This window comes from Cervus elaphus, chromosome 28, assembly GCF_910594005.1.
Source record: "Cervus elaphus chromosome 28, mCerEla1.1, whole genome shotgun sequence".
NCBI classification, from domain to species: Eukaryota; Metazoa; Chordata; class Mammalia; order Artiodactyla; family Cervidae; genus Cervus; species Cervus elaphus.
Window position 1 is genome coordinate 62,094,083 of NC_057842.1, and position 15,387 is coordinate 62,109,469.

The 15,387-nt window shown below is 44.5% G+C and overlaps 1 protein-coding gene across 4 annotated transcripts in view; it reads left to right on the forward strand.

Moving 5' to 3' along the window:
• Positions 1-8,552: 8,552 nt before the first annotated feature.
• CNR1 (cannabinoid receptor 1) overlaps positions 8,553-15,387 on the forward strand; it is a 29,596-nt gene continuing 22,761 nt past the window's right edge. Inside the window, exon 1 of one of the 4 annotated variants that reach the window (XM_043890423.1) lies at positions 8,553-8,643. The gene's annotated coding sequence lies outside the window, so the exon portion shown is untranslated. The other 3 variants (XM_043890424.1, XM_043890421.1, XM_043890420.1) reach the window with 3 other exon arrangements.

A 15,387-nucleotide genomic window follows, 5' to 3' on the forward strand; every position in this document is an offset into this window, starting at 1 on the left:
TTGCCTATAAGATTTTGTCCTGTCCGACTCTTTGTGACCCCATGGACTGTAGCCCACCAGGCTCCTCCATCCATGGGATGCCCACCCAGGCGATAGTACTAGAGTGGGCTGCCATCTCCTTCTCCAGGAGATCTTCCCGACCCAGGGATCGAACCTGGGTCTCACGCATTATAGACAGACGCTTTACCATCTGAGCCACCAGGGAAGTCTTCTGTAAGATTTTACTACCCACCAACTTCTAGTAGTGGTGAGGATGTTCACTCATCTGTGCAGCCTCCTGTTCCCTGGATGCCCATGACACATGTGCTGGGCGAGACTCAGGGCAGCGATGAGTGTCTGCACGCTATTTCTTCTCTTCAGGACTCTCGTGGTCAGTAGGCTGATCAACGCGCTTTCTCCTAAAAGCTGAGAGAAGCTCTTCTGCCCACGACCTGCACTGTCCTCCTGATTGGGGACAGGGCTGTCGCGGCTGGGCTGGTTCTCTGGAGCTGCTGTGTAGGATTGGAGTAACTCTCTCCCTGTGGTTTCTGGGGCCTGGAGGGTGAAGAAGGCATCCCCAAACCTAAGCATGCTCAGAAGACAAATGAGCCCATCCCACCTGATCTGAGGAACATGGATGTTCCCTACCACTGTGTGTTTCCATACCTGGCAGACACGGTGTCTTTTAATGACAAATATTTTGGAATATAACCTTAAGTAAAATGAAATACAAATTCATAGATGATATAATTCACAACACATGTGCTTTTTATTTTATTTTTAAAATAATTTACGTATTTTTGGCTATACTAGGACTTCATCGCCTTGCTCGGGCTTTCCCTAGCTGTGGGCAGGTGGGGGCTCCTCTTCACTGAGGTGCTCGGGCTTCTTGTTGTGCTGGCGTCTCTTGTTGTGGACACGGGCTCTAGGCTGTCGGATGTCAGTAGCTGCAGCACGCGGGCTCAGGAGTTGTGGCCTGTGGGCTCTGGAGCAGAGGCTCAATAGTCACGGCACACGGGCTTAGTTGCTCCCAGGCGTGTGGAATCTTCCCAGACCAGGGACAGAACCCACGTCCCTTGTACTGGCAAAGCAGATTCTTATCCACTGTGCCGCCAGGAAAGTCCCTCACTTTTTAAAAATAATGAACATCATGCCCTCAGTACAACATAAAAAGAACCAAAAGGCAAGTAATTTATATAATAAACATATATATCATTATGTAGAAGCTTGGGCATAGTGGCGGCATAGTCAGATTATACATAGAATCACTGTGCACGCACTAGTTATAAATAGAGACCAGTAAAGACATGTTGGCTTAGGGCTTAAAATGCCACAGTGATGCAATTTTCCAAAACGTTTAACTCTGTATTTACATCGTGGTTGTATTCCTGGAAAATTCCACGTGTGTTAAAATCATGACAAAGGAAAAAAAGCAACAAAAAACTTTGGATGAATTTATATGTAAAATGTAGCCAGGCTGTGGGTCCAGGATAACCAAGATTCATCAACATGAATACCCACCCAAATGTTTGTATACTGTATGGGACAGAGGACAGTTGTTCATTGGGTGAGACTTGCCCTATGCATTGCAGCATTCAAATGTTCCAACCCCTATTCCACCTTTCCAATCATGGTGACATCAGAATAACTTTTCCCCTACAAATCTCCAAAGCCCCTAGGGTGCAGTACCGGTCTACCATCTTTGAATAGGTTCGAAGTTGTTGGAGAGATGGGGCCAGACTGGGTTCTCACTTCACCCCAGTTGTGTGTATACATGACTGATTATGTCCATTTAAAAGACTCAGTATATATAGGTACTTCCCTGGTGGTCTGGTGGGAAGATTTTGCCTTCTAATGCAGGGGGTGCTGGTTCAATCCCTGGTCAGGGAGCTAAGATACCACATGCTTTGAGGTCAAAAAAATCAAACATAAAGCAGAAGCAATATTGTAGCAAATTCAAAAAAGACTTAAAATGGGTCCATATGAAAAAAAAATTACTTAAAAAAGGCTTAGTATACAGTTAGTATTTTCTTACAGTGTTTGAAATACACAAAACTTTCACTCCTAAATTCCATTCCTAGGGCTTTGTCCTTTCATTCACGTAACCAATTCTATAAACAAATGATGGACAACAGGATTTATATCACCCTTAACAGCAAATGCTTGTTAGTAAAGAGTTGGGAAGTTGGAGTATTAGGCGGGAACTCTGACTTTTTCCTTTCTGTCACATAATTTTTAATTATAATGAGCATGTTTCACTTTTATGAAAACAGTTTTTAAAATGCTACTTAAAAAAATAAAAATAAAATGCTACTTTTACTGAAAAATAATAATAAAGGCTGAGAATGAAGTGATCAGCTTGAGTAGTGATCCAACCCACTGAGTTACATGAGATCCAACATTTCACCGTGATGTCACTAAAAGATGTCGTCTAGACATTGTGTTGTCTGAATCGTTTTCTTAATAAAATAGAATGAAATGTGCACATTATAGCACAGTGTGCTTTCACTCTCAGGGTTATTTCTCTACCGGGTCATTTCTCTGAGGCCTCTCAGAGTGGAAACAAATTAGTCAAGAGCTGCCCTCACAGAATATGCCAGGAACTCTCCAAAGTCAGACCCTTGGGGCTGCCTGTGAAAGCTGAGGACTATTACTGCTTCACATTAGGCAAAGTGTCAGATCACAAATTTCACAGACCATCTCAAATTTCTCATTTTCAGTATTTAAGGGACTCTAAGAGATAGTGATATCCTTGAGAAATCTTTTTTTTCCTTTCTACTTTCCTCCTGTTTCTTTTTCCTTTTATTTCTTTTTCCTTTCTTACCTCTCCCATCTTCCCACTCAACAAGCTCCTTATTAACAAAAGCATCTATAAAGGAAGAAAGAACTAGAGAAAGAGAAATGAAAACCTTCCTCTAGAAGGTGACAGAGTGGAGGCATGGCCTTGATACTGGTGTTCTTCTCATAGTGGATCATGATAGAAAACTTCAGAGCTGAAGGGTTTTTTAAAAAATGCTATTTACTGATGGTTTGATGTACTCTTTCATAACTTTGACAGTATAAAATTGTCACATGATTTCTCTTTCTAGACTGTTGTGTTGAATTTATACATGCGATCATATCTGAAAAATTATTAACAGCTTCTAAATTAACATCTTATATGGGATTTCTACCCTTACAGTTGTCCTTCTGATGCCTGAAAACCACACACTATATAGAGATGAAGTTACTCTTATTTTACTCAATACCTACAATAGAGAGGATATGAGTTATATTGCCTTAACACTCAGCAATCAGTTTTGAGAAAAATTACATTTTAAAGGAGGAGTAAATTGCACATTTTCCAGATTTTTATGCATCAGGAAAGTATATCCCCTTAAGTGGAAAAAGTGGGCAACAATTTGCGTCATGCAGTATCGACAAGCACAGGTGCATCAATCAATTTACCAGTGTACAGAAACATACCATCATGCCAGGGTCTGAAATTCCCTTCAGTGTACATGATTATCCATTGTCCAGTACTCTTGCCTAAGAGTCTTCAACTTGGTTATTAGCATCCTACATCCTCTTCTCTGGGCTTTAAATACAAAATCATTGTCTTTGCAGCTCTAAGATTCATTATTTATTACTGTCTCTTGACAAGAGCAGAATAACTAAAATATTCTACGTTATTTTATACAGCTAAGAAATCAGTGGACCATGACATCAGATAAAGTAGTAAGAGTAATAAAATCTTTCATTGAATTTTTCCTAAAGCTTCTTCCATTGTGTTCCCATCTTTATTGTCTTATTAACCATTTTCAACCACAGTTTAAAAGAATTCAGGCAGGTTAGTGGTACTCCCATCCCACAGAACATAAGAGTGAGGACTGGAAGGGTAAGTGATAATCTGGGTCATTGAAGCGATAACTGGGGACTCAAATCTATATCCCCAAGATGTTCTATTCTCAGAATTCATCTACATCCTGTCTAAATCAATAGTTCTTTAAACTAAAATTAGAAAACAATAAGATCCTTTCAATTCTTCAATGCTGTTGAAACAATAAAGTCTGAGCTGTTACTGTTTCTTTAACGTGTTTTAGATTCAACAGAAAACGAATCCACAGACTAATCATACACCCCATTGGCTTTCACCAATTCTCATTTTTACTGGCAGCTGCATTTCAAGGAAAAGCTAGTGAACTGCAGGCAATGGCTGATGGGGACTTCCATGGGTATCGGTATATCCAGACTACCGTGTAAGGCAGATAATCTACAGCATCTGTTTAGAATGGGAGTGACAGCAAAGAAGTCACAGCTGAGCCTGAAGAAACCCACCAAATGTGAGCACTTTGTTTACGAATCAGCTGCCTGCCTGCCCTCTGGTTTGAGAATTCAACGCCTCCAGCCATCCTGCGTCCTCTCCAGACAGTGAATACAAATGCAGCTACAGTGCAGCAGTAGTGGTGAGAGAAAGCAAGACAATTTATTGAGAGCCCCAGTTTCAGGCACCAGGCTGGGAGTTCTATGTTCATTATTTCTGCTAACTTCCATAATCCAAGATAGATGGTCAATTCTATGTTCCCACCTGAAGTTGAAAGAACCATGAAGAATACTGGGAAAAGGGTTTACTTAGAAGGCAAGCCAGGTGACTATTTAAGACATATGTATTATTTAGCACTATTTTTCTATTATTTTCCATATTTTGTTGTGATAATACTGCTGCCTGCCCTATTGTTTTAAAGGAAATATTTAGACATATAATATTTGCAGGCTTTTTAATTATAGAGTTTTGATGACTATTTTGCCAGGGTTTAATCAAGGGTGAACAAAAGCCTTATTAACCTGTTTTCTCACTCCCCTTATTTGCACCATGTGCTTATTTATTATCTGTTAGAACATACTTCTCATATGGTTTGAAATGAAAGGATGATCCATCTCCTCATTACTGATGCTTTGCTTGGTGATGAAAAACAAAACAAAACATATGAACAAAGGAAAAATGCCTTCCTGTCATTTCTCAGCCTTCCTTGCTGCTGCTCAGCTGGGATGTTCAAAAGTGGGGTTTAATGAAAGAAGGTGAGAAGGTGAAAATAAAAAAAGCCCTAATGAGCATGTGTTTAGTTATATGGAAAAATCACTGAGAGGTGGCAGGAATTTTCTTTGTGCCTAACATAAGGCAGTGTCCCCCAAGGTCAGAGAAGCCCATCATCTTTCCTTCCTCATCCCATTCATTTCCTACCCTAGCAACCAGCTTCTCCACCTACAACAGACTTCATGAAGTTTAATTTCTGATGGTGGAGTGAGATAGAATGCCATTCCCCATCACCAGCTTGTAGCTCTTCAGAAACATGCAGAAGTGGTGCGGGAGGGTCTTTAGGTTGCTTGCATCACTGATCGAGCATCTCCTGAACAAACATTTCAGATCTCAAGCTTGGGATGACAGAGCTTCAGCCCAGTCTGCAGGCTTGCTGTCAATCACCTTTTAGATTGGGAATGAAGAATAAATTCCCATCTCACAAAGCAAAGCCGCTGAAAAACAAACTGCTTTAATGCTTCAAAGGAGACCCAATAATAACTGTCGAACTCTAAAGCAATGATCCAAATGAGAATGAATTGTGTCGTCATAACATCATTCTGAAAATGTCTTTAATCTAAGAGCGTTCCAGCCCTGTGGTGTGAGCAACACACTGAAAATACCAAAAAAAAAAAAAAAAAAAAAAAAGGCCAAACAAACACGTGAAGCCCAAACTCAGAAAGAACTCCCAAAACTCTAAAAGAAAGCGATGTTTCTGCTTCCAGTTCCCAAGCTGGAAGACCATTACTCATCATTCCCAACAGATCACTCCTTTGGGGAGTGGGAGCGAGGTACCACCAACCAAAACAAGTATAAAAAGAAACTGTGGATTACGGCTCCTTTTGGATCCGCATCTATCTTAGGGAGGCAGAACACGCTTCTCTAATTTTCTGTGTCCAACATAACTATCAATACTTTGGCAGAAATAAATTGAGATCTATCTTTCTTTGAAGTTGAAATATGCAGTCTTCACTGTTCTCTCATCCTCTACATTTCACTGAGTGAATAACCTAAATTACACGGCACGGCAGTAAATTGGCTCATCATAGCCCTGTTCTAATTTTAAAAGGATAAAGAACTAAAAAGCCAGACAGCCTCATATGTAGCAACGCAAGGACGAGTGAAACCCACTACGGGGCTCTCTGTGTCTTTCCCCAGAAGGGCATAGGTTCAAATTCAACCTAGGTTTGTGATGACCAAGGATCATTCAATGTCTTAGGTTAAATGTATGTGTGCCTTCAACATAGTCTTCCTGAAAGAGATGCTGACAGCTTGTATTTCTCATTCTTGCTGACTCTCTTATGAGGACAGTGGCTGGCCAACCACATGTGAAAACCAAGTCATTTCCTCCTGTATAAAGGTGATCCTGGCCAAATGCGAACTCTGAGGCACAAAGGAGCATCTTGCTTTCACACTATCAACCGTCTGCCCATCTTCCAGCTCCAAGGGAAAAGTATAGCCATTCTTTGACTGACAGTCTAACACCCTGATGAGCTGAAGACAGATTTTAAAATTTAAAGATAGACAAGCATGCCTACAAGAATGGCATTTTCTAAACAACATAATAACTCTCTCAGTTGCAACAAAGCATTCACTCGTGGTGATAAAATGCCAGGTCACAAGTCAAATTTTGACTCCATTATTGAGCATTATCCTTGAGCTCTAAATGGAAAGTGAGTACAATTTACCAGCTGTCAGGCTCCAGCCTTCTCTCCCCCACCTCCCGAGGCCTCATCTTGAACAACAACAGAATAACAGGCTAAACAGTCATAGCTGCTGGAGTCACTACTTGATCAGATTCTTAATGAGTGACTGTCTACAGGTCACTTTGGCCAGTCACTCAGCAGATAGACTTCAGGTCGTTTTGGATCCTTGGTTGCTGCTTGGAATTTCAGAATTCAGTGAAGAGATCCACCATCACTCAAGAGAGATTTAGGATGACTTACAGATGATTATAGTAATTAGATTGCTCTTCTTTAGGAGAAAGCAAAAGTTGGTGTGGCTGAGTTGAGATATAAGATTTCCATGGAATTCCTTCCCTAGGTTATAAGTGGTTTCCACCCTTAAATTTTTGAGCTTGACTACCAAGGGGCAGACTGGTAATTGGGAGAATGTCCTATAAGGGGTACCCAGCAAGTGTCAGTGTCGTATTCCCAAGGGATACTGAACACCTCAGCCACCCCAAGAGCTACATCATCGTGCTACAGAGAAGCGTGGCAGCTTCCATGTGAAACCCCGCTGCCTAAGAGCCCTCCAGAAGTCCAACTGCCTATCCTTTCCAGTCACCTGAAAGACGACCTCATCATCATCAGAAGAGCTGTCTAGATCCTACTAGCAAACATCTGAACCTACGTCACCAGGAAGAGGCAAACTATTTCTTATTAAATCGCCAGATCACTTGGGACATTAAAGTCTGTAAGGTCAAAAGGGGGCAAAACTTGGCGAATATATCCTCCTGCCAAGGGTGTAAGGTAAAAGTGAAATAAACAAGCATGACCCCTAAAAAGAAAAGAAAAAAAAAAGGAACAAATGCTGACGTGCCTGCCTCCCCGCCCCCCTTTAAATCTCTAGGTAGAGCTGTCTTCGCGTTGCAAGTGGTTGAAGAGGGTTTTTTCAGACGGAAGCAGAGTCTGCCCCAGGCATCAGATTTAATCCCGCATCTGCCCACTCGCCATCGATTGACGGTTCCATCATATCTTTGTTTATAACTTATTCCGTCTACCTACCTAGCAGAAATTAATCATTTCCGCTGCGGACTCTATTGTAAATGGCCATTTCCCTGATAGGGAAATGGGAAATATTTTTTCTAGCCTGAAGCAATTTAGGGGATCTTCAAAGACTTCAGTGGAGCCCTGCGTATTTCTGTGATTTGGATGGAGATTTCCAAAAGGCACTCAACAGCCTCCCCTTATCCAGGACTCTGAACCCATCATCCATGGGTTTCCTGCGCACCAATTCTCCTCCCTTCCTTGAGAGGCTCGCTTTTCCGGATTCTCATCACGTAGTCCAAATCTGGGGCCCAGATCTGTTCCGATTGTTGTTGAGCTCTGGGCTTGGGCAAGACGAGACTAGAGATGGGAACCAGAGGGCGTGCAAGATGAGGACTGAGCAGAAATTGCCGGATCCTAGCGGGGTGTCATAAAACGAACGCTGAGGCAGTCACAGAGAGGAGAGCTTGGGAACCGAACCAAGCGTTTTCCGCGGGGCTGTTGGGGCCGGAGGAGCTGGCTGCATCAGGTGGAAACCAGGCAGTCCTCCCCCGACCCAACTCCGGAGAGATAAAGATGTCTAAATAACCGGGATCGCCGCCGCCACAGCCCTGCCCTGCCCCGGGGACAGGGGGAGGGCCTTTTCTGCTGAAGCAGCGGCTGGGGCTTGTTTCTGGTTCGCAATTCACCATGATAAATGTAAAGACCAATTAAGGTTTGATCCGTGCACACGGGAGGCAGACAGCCGCTGATAGTGGAACCAATTAACGAGCATGTCCCCTAATTCCTGCCGCGGCAGCCGGGTGCACCACGGATCCCCAGGCGCCTGCCGCGGCTGCCCGCGAGCCCCGGGCGCCCCCCGCCCGGCGTTGGAAGGGGGCGTCCTCTTCCTGCGAGAAGGTGCGAGGCGCGGGGTCCCCCCAACCCCGGCTTGGGAGGGGGCGCTCCAGGCAGGAAGGAGCAGAGCCAGCCGCCTACGGAGCCCAAATGTTTGCAGCCGGGGCCGGGCGGGTGGGGCGCGCCCGAGTGGTCCGCGCCGGGCGGGGAAGGCGGAGGCTGGAGGAGGCGCCCGGCGCGGAGCCAGGCGGCGCCCGAGGGCGGAGGACAGGTGGCCGTGTGGCCTCTGCCAGGTAGCACGGGGACTCGGGGGCTGCGCGGCGCGGTCCCCGGGCTTCGCCTGACCCCGGGCCCGGCTAGTGGCCGCCTGCCGCGGAGGCGGCCCGGAACTGGGGGTGCCTGGGTGGGGCTCGAGGCCGCACCCCCGGGGCCGGGCTCACCGCCGCCTCGTCCCCCCTCTCCGTTCCCCCTTCCCTTCCGGCTCAGCCCGCTGGCCCAGACGTGACCCCCGCGCGAGGTGTTGTCGCTGCGCGCTAGCCGGGCGCGCGTGACTCATGGCCCCGAGGTCGGGGACGGTGCGGGCGCGAGCCCTTTCTTGGCTCGGCCGGAGTGTGAGAGTGTCTGGAAGGAGAGCCAGGTCGTGGCAGTGGGGCCCCCGGGGACCGCGGCGGCCGCAGAGCAGGAGGAAGAGAAGTAGGTGACGCGGGCCAGAGAGGCCCGTCCCCTCTGGCCCCGGGGCGGGCGCCTGCGGCGGGTCCCCTCGCGCCAGCAAAGTTTGGAGCCGCGGGCGCCGCGCGCAGGTCCCTCCCCGCGCAGTTCCCTCGGCGGGGTCCGTGCCGCCGCCGCCGCTGCCAGGGCAGGACAAAGGCTCATTAACACGTGATGGGACCGCGCTGCATAAATGGGACCGGAGCGAGAGGGAGCCAGAGCGCGAGCGCAGGGGGAGGCGGGGGCCGCGCGCGCCGGGCGAGGCGGCGGGCGCCCGGGCTGGCGGAAACGGGCGGCCCCGCGCCGGGCCAGGAGCGGCGAGCGGCAGGACCCAGCGAGGAGCCCCGGCCCGGGGCGAGGCTCGCGAGCGCAGGGGGCGCCAGTCCCGATCGCCGTCGCGGGCGGGCGCTGGAGGCAGGGGACGCCGGCGCGCGGGCTGAGCGGACCGACCGACTTCCTGACCGACCGACGGAGGCACAGCCCGCTCCACCCCACCCCTCCTCGCCCGCAGCCCCGCGCCGGCGCCGCCTCCCTCTCGCGACTCCCTCAGCCACCCCTTCCTTCTCCACTTCTTCTCCGCCTCCGCCTCCTTCTCGGCTCCCGCGGCGCCAGTGCCTTCCCCCGGCCCGGGTGGGGCGCCTCGGTTCCCGGCAGAGCTCTCGGTAGAGTCAGGTGGGGGGACGTTTCGTTCAAGCAGAGCAGCAGCCCCTGCGCTGGGCGAGAGGTGCCGAGGGAGCTTCTCCCGCGAGGACCGGGGGATGCGAAGGGTAAGACCTGGTAGAGTTGCATTTGTAAATACTGCTCCCGCCTCCCGCCCCCTCGGGTGCTGACCAGTGTGGTTCCCAAGTGTCCTTCGTGGAGTTCTAATTCCGTGTGAGCGAATTGTGCACTGGTGTTTACCTAGCCGTAGAGCCCCTGCCTAACTGTGGTCTGTGCTACTTCTGGAGGTTTCTACCATTTACTAGTTATTGAATGTGTGAGCACCTGGCTGTCTGTATGCACGGATGTCTGTTTGTGGAAAATGTTGTAATAGTGCATGTTTGGAAAAACGGGCGCTTGAGCTGGTGCTTAATGCCTCTAAACCCTATCAGCAGCTGAGTCTTCCTGAAGAAATACATCGATCTCTGCACCAAACCTAGAAGCTGTCCAAAGTCAGATTATTAAATGTCATGTAAAGAAATGTGTATCGAGTAATAAACTTTTGCATATAAAGATGTAGCTACAGGAACCACTATTCTTTGAGGAAAAAGAAATTAGCCTTTAACTGATATCTAAATTTGAATGGTGATGGAACCATTGAATTTAGATGAAAAGAAGTTGATGTGGTCTGTTTAAAAGACATTACTTGCCAGGCTCACAGTCACAAATGATCAGCTCTGGTGAAAGAGAATGTTTGCTGTGACAGACGTGAGAAACTTGTTTGGTCGTTTGAAAGTTTAAAAGCATCATGCCTATTTCTGAGTTTAGTTTTCAATTGAACAGATGAGAAAAAATTGAGTCACCTATTTGTTATTTTGTCTCGCATCTTTTTTATTTTCCTTCAGATAAGTGCTGTTCTTGCCTTTGTTGTTGCTTTCTTCATGTATTAGCATCCTCAAGCATTTAATCCAATAAGAGATTCGAACAGATCTACCTACTGGTTTTAAAGGTGTTGAAATATATCTCAGTGGGTTCCATAACTTCTTCTCATTTGTATTACCAAGTTGGTATCTTTTGAACAATGGGGGAGATGCGGTTTCTCTGGGGAAGCTCAGTGGACAGTGAGTATCAGTGGGTGACCACTGCCCTCAGTCTGTTTTGCAGAATCCTGAGAAGCTCAGAGCAGCCAACCTTTAAGGTTCCGGTAGGACTTTATCTGATTTAAAGTGTTGCTTTTCTAATCCCACCCTGCTGACAGTTTGCAGGAAAAGATACACTGATTGATTTTTTTTCTCTGTCCTTTTATCCCCTAGTACGCCTTGCCCCTCCTCTGTTCTCTAACTCATTTAGGAGCGATGTTCTCAGAAAGGCTAGGTACAGTTTCTTAAGTGACACAGATTATTTTCTGATTATCTATACATGAACAGAATCCATGCATCTCCAGAATTTTAAACATTGCATACTGCAGGCAGTTACTGTAGGTGCAATAACAGTTACCACAGTTAGGCAAGACACTTGGATATGGTTTTTAAAAACTAGTTTAGGTTACCAAGAGAACTTACTATAAACGAACTCTTTTTATTCTAAAGATGTCTCCTACTCCAGACAAGGAACAGTCTTGGCTCAGGTAGGTATCAAGTGTTTGACCGGGAAAGGTTTCCTCGTGTTCCTAAGCCTCTCTGGGGTAAAATAATGCCACAGGGCGGGTAATGCTTGGTTCTGACCTTTCAGAAAGAAAATTACTATGCTTTCATACTCATGGTTAAAAGGCACATTATATTCATATCTCCCCTTTTAATACCTAGCATCAGTATATATGCATATTAAAAAGAATGTTATGCCCTGTCCCTTAAAAGAAGCTGTAAATAACATTATTCACTTTGGAGAGTGAAGATTCACCTTCTGGGGAAAACAAAGTCCCGTCTTCCCTTGGAGTAGTGCTCGGCTTTGTTTGTTATCTGCTGTTTTCTGTCTTTTTCTGTTACCCTTTTCCCAGTGGACCACGTGCCTCCCTGTCTCGCCTGTGAGATTGTTCTTCTCTAATAAGCCTAGCTGCAGGATCACTGTGTTCTTTTTGGCATTTCAAAATGTTAAAATAGTGAAATTGTTAAATGTTACCAAGACGAAACTGCTGGGAATGAAATTCTCCAGAGGAACCACTATATCTGTGCTTGTCACAGCCTCTTCCAAAAGAAAACTCCTGCAGTCGGGTTGCCTCTTTTCTCAGGAAAGCAGCAGTCCCAGCGGTTGCGCTGGTGCGTGTTCAGTATGTGGTGTCAGCTTATTAAATTACTAAGGCGAAGCCTGAAAAACTCTTTCAGTTGTGTGACATACTTCTTGGCTTTAACTCGGAACCAGTATTCACCACCAGAAAATTTAGACAGGCTCCGAGGTTGTCTTGCCTATTAGGTGGAATTAGAACTGGAATACTCGGCTTATCAGAATAAACTATTATGAAATGGAACTTCTCATAGCAGTTTATAGTTCACCAGGCTTACCAAATGTTTCTTCCCAGAACACAGTTGGCCTAATAAGGAAAAGGATTATTTCCCATAATTAGCTCTCCAGGAATGCTGCAAAAAAGAGTAATAAATCAAACTTGGAAATACCTAACAGCATGTGATGAGTAAAACAAGATTTGGTTGTGGCATCTTGAATTTGGTGAGGAAGATGGAGCCTGTCTGTCAGTTTGCTGCCTGTTATTCCCGGGTAACGATGCCTGCCCAGCTGTGTGAGGCGCGGATGAGAGCTTTCGTTCCTGCAGAAAGGGATGCTGTGTCCCCACTGGTGTAAACCCGTCTCTTTTATTTTTGTATTCATCATCTTCTAATTGAACTAACAAATTAGGGTGAAGCCAGTCTTGGGGCTTAAATTACTTATAATTCTGCTTCTGACTCTGGAATCACCTGGACCCAACATTGTTTGAAAAACTATGCCAAGGCCAGGTTTCTATATTGCATATCTATGTTTTGAGGGGCCGAAAACTCTGCTGAGTTGTTTTTTTTTTTTTTTTTCATGGATGAAGGCTGGTGGAAAAGTTAATGAGGAAATCACAACCAGTGGATATATTTTGTATTGGTAAAATTTTAGCCTCCTGTTTTCCCTCTGAGCCTCCAGCTCTTTCCTAATCGTGTTCTCATGATGAGGTTAACTTTCCAGTATAACCACATGAATCCTGTTTTTGAGGGACTGGAAGGGTCAGCACTTGGTAACTAAATTGCTCTTTAATGTTTTGATAGCCATTTATCCACCTAATCTATATTCTTAGGTTAGATTGGGTTAACCTCATAATATATTGCAGATCAGCTTAGTTTTCTCCCATATATTTTCTGGACTAAAAGAAACAATAAATATCATCCAGAGTATATGTAGTGTCAAGTTATAGATTGCAGAATTTAAGATGACAGGATGTATAAATACACCTTTATATGTGTGTATGAATAAACTTTTTTCCTGGATGTGTAATTACAACTAAATTAAAAATTGAGACATGTTGCCTTGATATATTTGAACATATGATTCAGATTTTAAATAAATTCTACAAATTTGGGGAAATGTCCAAATTCAAGGGAACTGTGAAGATGGACATGGACAACTCAAGGCCAAAGGAAGTACCCACCTTGAATCAAAACAAGACTGTTCTTATTTTCCAGGAGAGTGGAAATCTATTCCAGTCTCCTATGTTCTAAGAATCTTGCAAAGATTCCAGGATGGGCAGAACCACATTCCATTATAGTTTTCTCATAAACACTGACTGTTGTGTTTAACACAGTTTTCACTGGTTGTTTATTAGTCTTGGAAAGAAAGTTGGGAGAAGATACACAAGGTTATTATGGGCTTCCCAGGTGGCACAGTGGTAAAGAACCTGCCTGCCAGTGCAGGAGACATAAGAGACATAGGTTCCATCCCTGGGTTGGGGAGATTCCCTGGAGGAGGGCATGACAACCCACTGCAGTGTTCTTGCCTGGAGAATCCCAGGGACAGAGCCTGGTGAGCTACAGTCCACAGGATCGCAAAGAGCTGGACACAGCTGAGCATGCCCATACGCACACAGAGTTATCACTATGTCACAAGATTCATATTAATATAGTTATATTTGTTGGATAAAACACATTATAATGCTATTACAAGTAAGTAAAAACTATGGGAAATTTGTGAGGAGCAAAGGAGAAGGCTGTTTTAGTGGTTTTCCAGTGCTTCTCTTGGTACTCCTCAAATGATTTGAGGTTAGATGAACTTCTATCTCAAACAGGCCTGCATGGATAATAGGTATGTCTATGACATATCCGTAATCAGAGGTCAAAGTCGTTGCCTTAAGTAGTCAGTGTGATTACCTCCAGTTCTTACCATAAAATATTTACTAAAAAGCTTTCCCGGGTCATATTTCTTTACTGAACAAGGTGCCTCATGGAAAATAAAGTACTTTTCATTGTAACAGTTTTTCTAGAGCAGTTGAGAAGACAAATATATTCTTGATCTAACTTTCATGGTTGCTTTCCATATATTTGAAGTACTTTTCATATAGATGATTGGTGAATAACTTTGGAATCTCCTCTAATTTGAAAGTTTCACTGGGACAGGTTAATTTCATAACTTAGGGAGCATGGAATTCTGAGGTTCAGAGCTGCATTCGTATGTTTTTGAGGAAAGAACTGTTTACTCCCCTAATCTGAGCAAATGGGTCTGGCAGAGTCATTGCAGTTGTACTGAAATACTGTGAGTTCTGCCTTAGCCCCAGCTGGGGAAATGTTCACACCTGCACTTTAGGAAAGCTTTCAAAGTTCTGCTTTGCTTGTTTTCTTTTGTTAGTGAACATGTGAGTTGAGACTGGTCAGATGGGAATTAGCGTTTTGGGGTTTTGGTTTTTTTTTTTTGGCCGACTCATTTTTTTTTTTTTTACCCCCTAGTGCTATTATTGCATTATAGTCTGTCATTTCAAATAAGCCTTTCAAAGTAAACTTTGCATTTTTGAATGAAAGGATTTAAGTTTCTTTTTCTTCTAACACAGATGGAAAATCATTTTCCCCTAGGAGTATGATATTTTATTATCTAATGTCTTATTTTTCCACTCTGATTTGGATTTTTAATTGTTTAGAGTTTGGATTCATTGAAAAGAAACTGGATACCTTTGACGTGATTCCTTACCATCATTATCAACTCTGAATAGCATTAAAGATTTTTTTCACTTCAGGAGATAAAGTACAGCATAGTTTCCAAAATTCAACAGTGTAATATCTATTTTTTTATTCCCACTCGCAAATTCTATGCTATTGCTTTTTAAAGAAAAGCAGAAGCGTTTTTCAAAGACGTGCCAGGCAATCTGTTGTGGGAGTTGAATATACTGGCAAATGCTTTCACAAACTGTGTATGTCAGTAGTATATTTAAATATAATTAAAATAAAATGTAATTAGGAAAGAATGTTTTTCAAAGTTTCTGTTGACATGGGAGGGTTCCCCTCT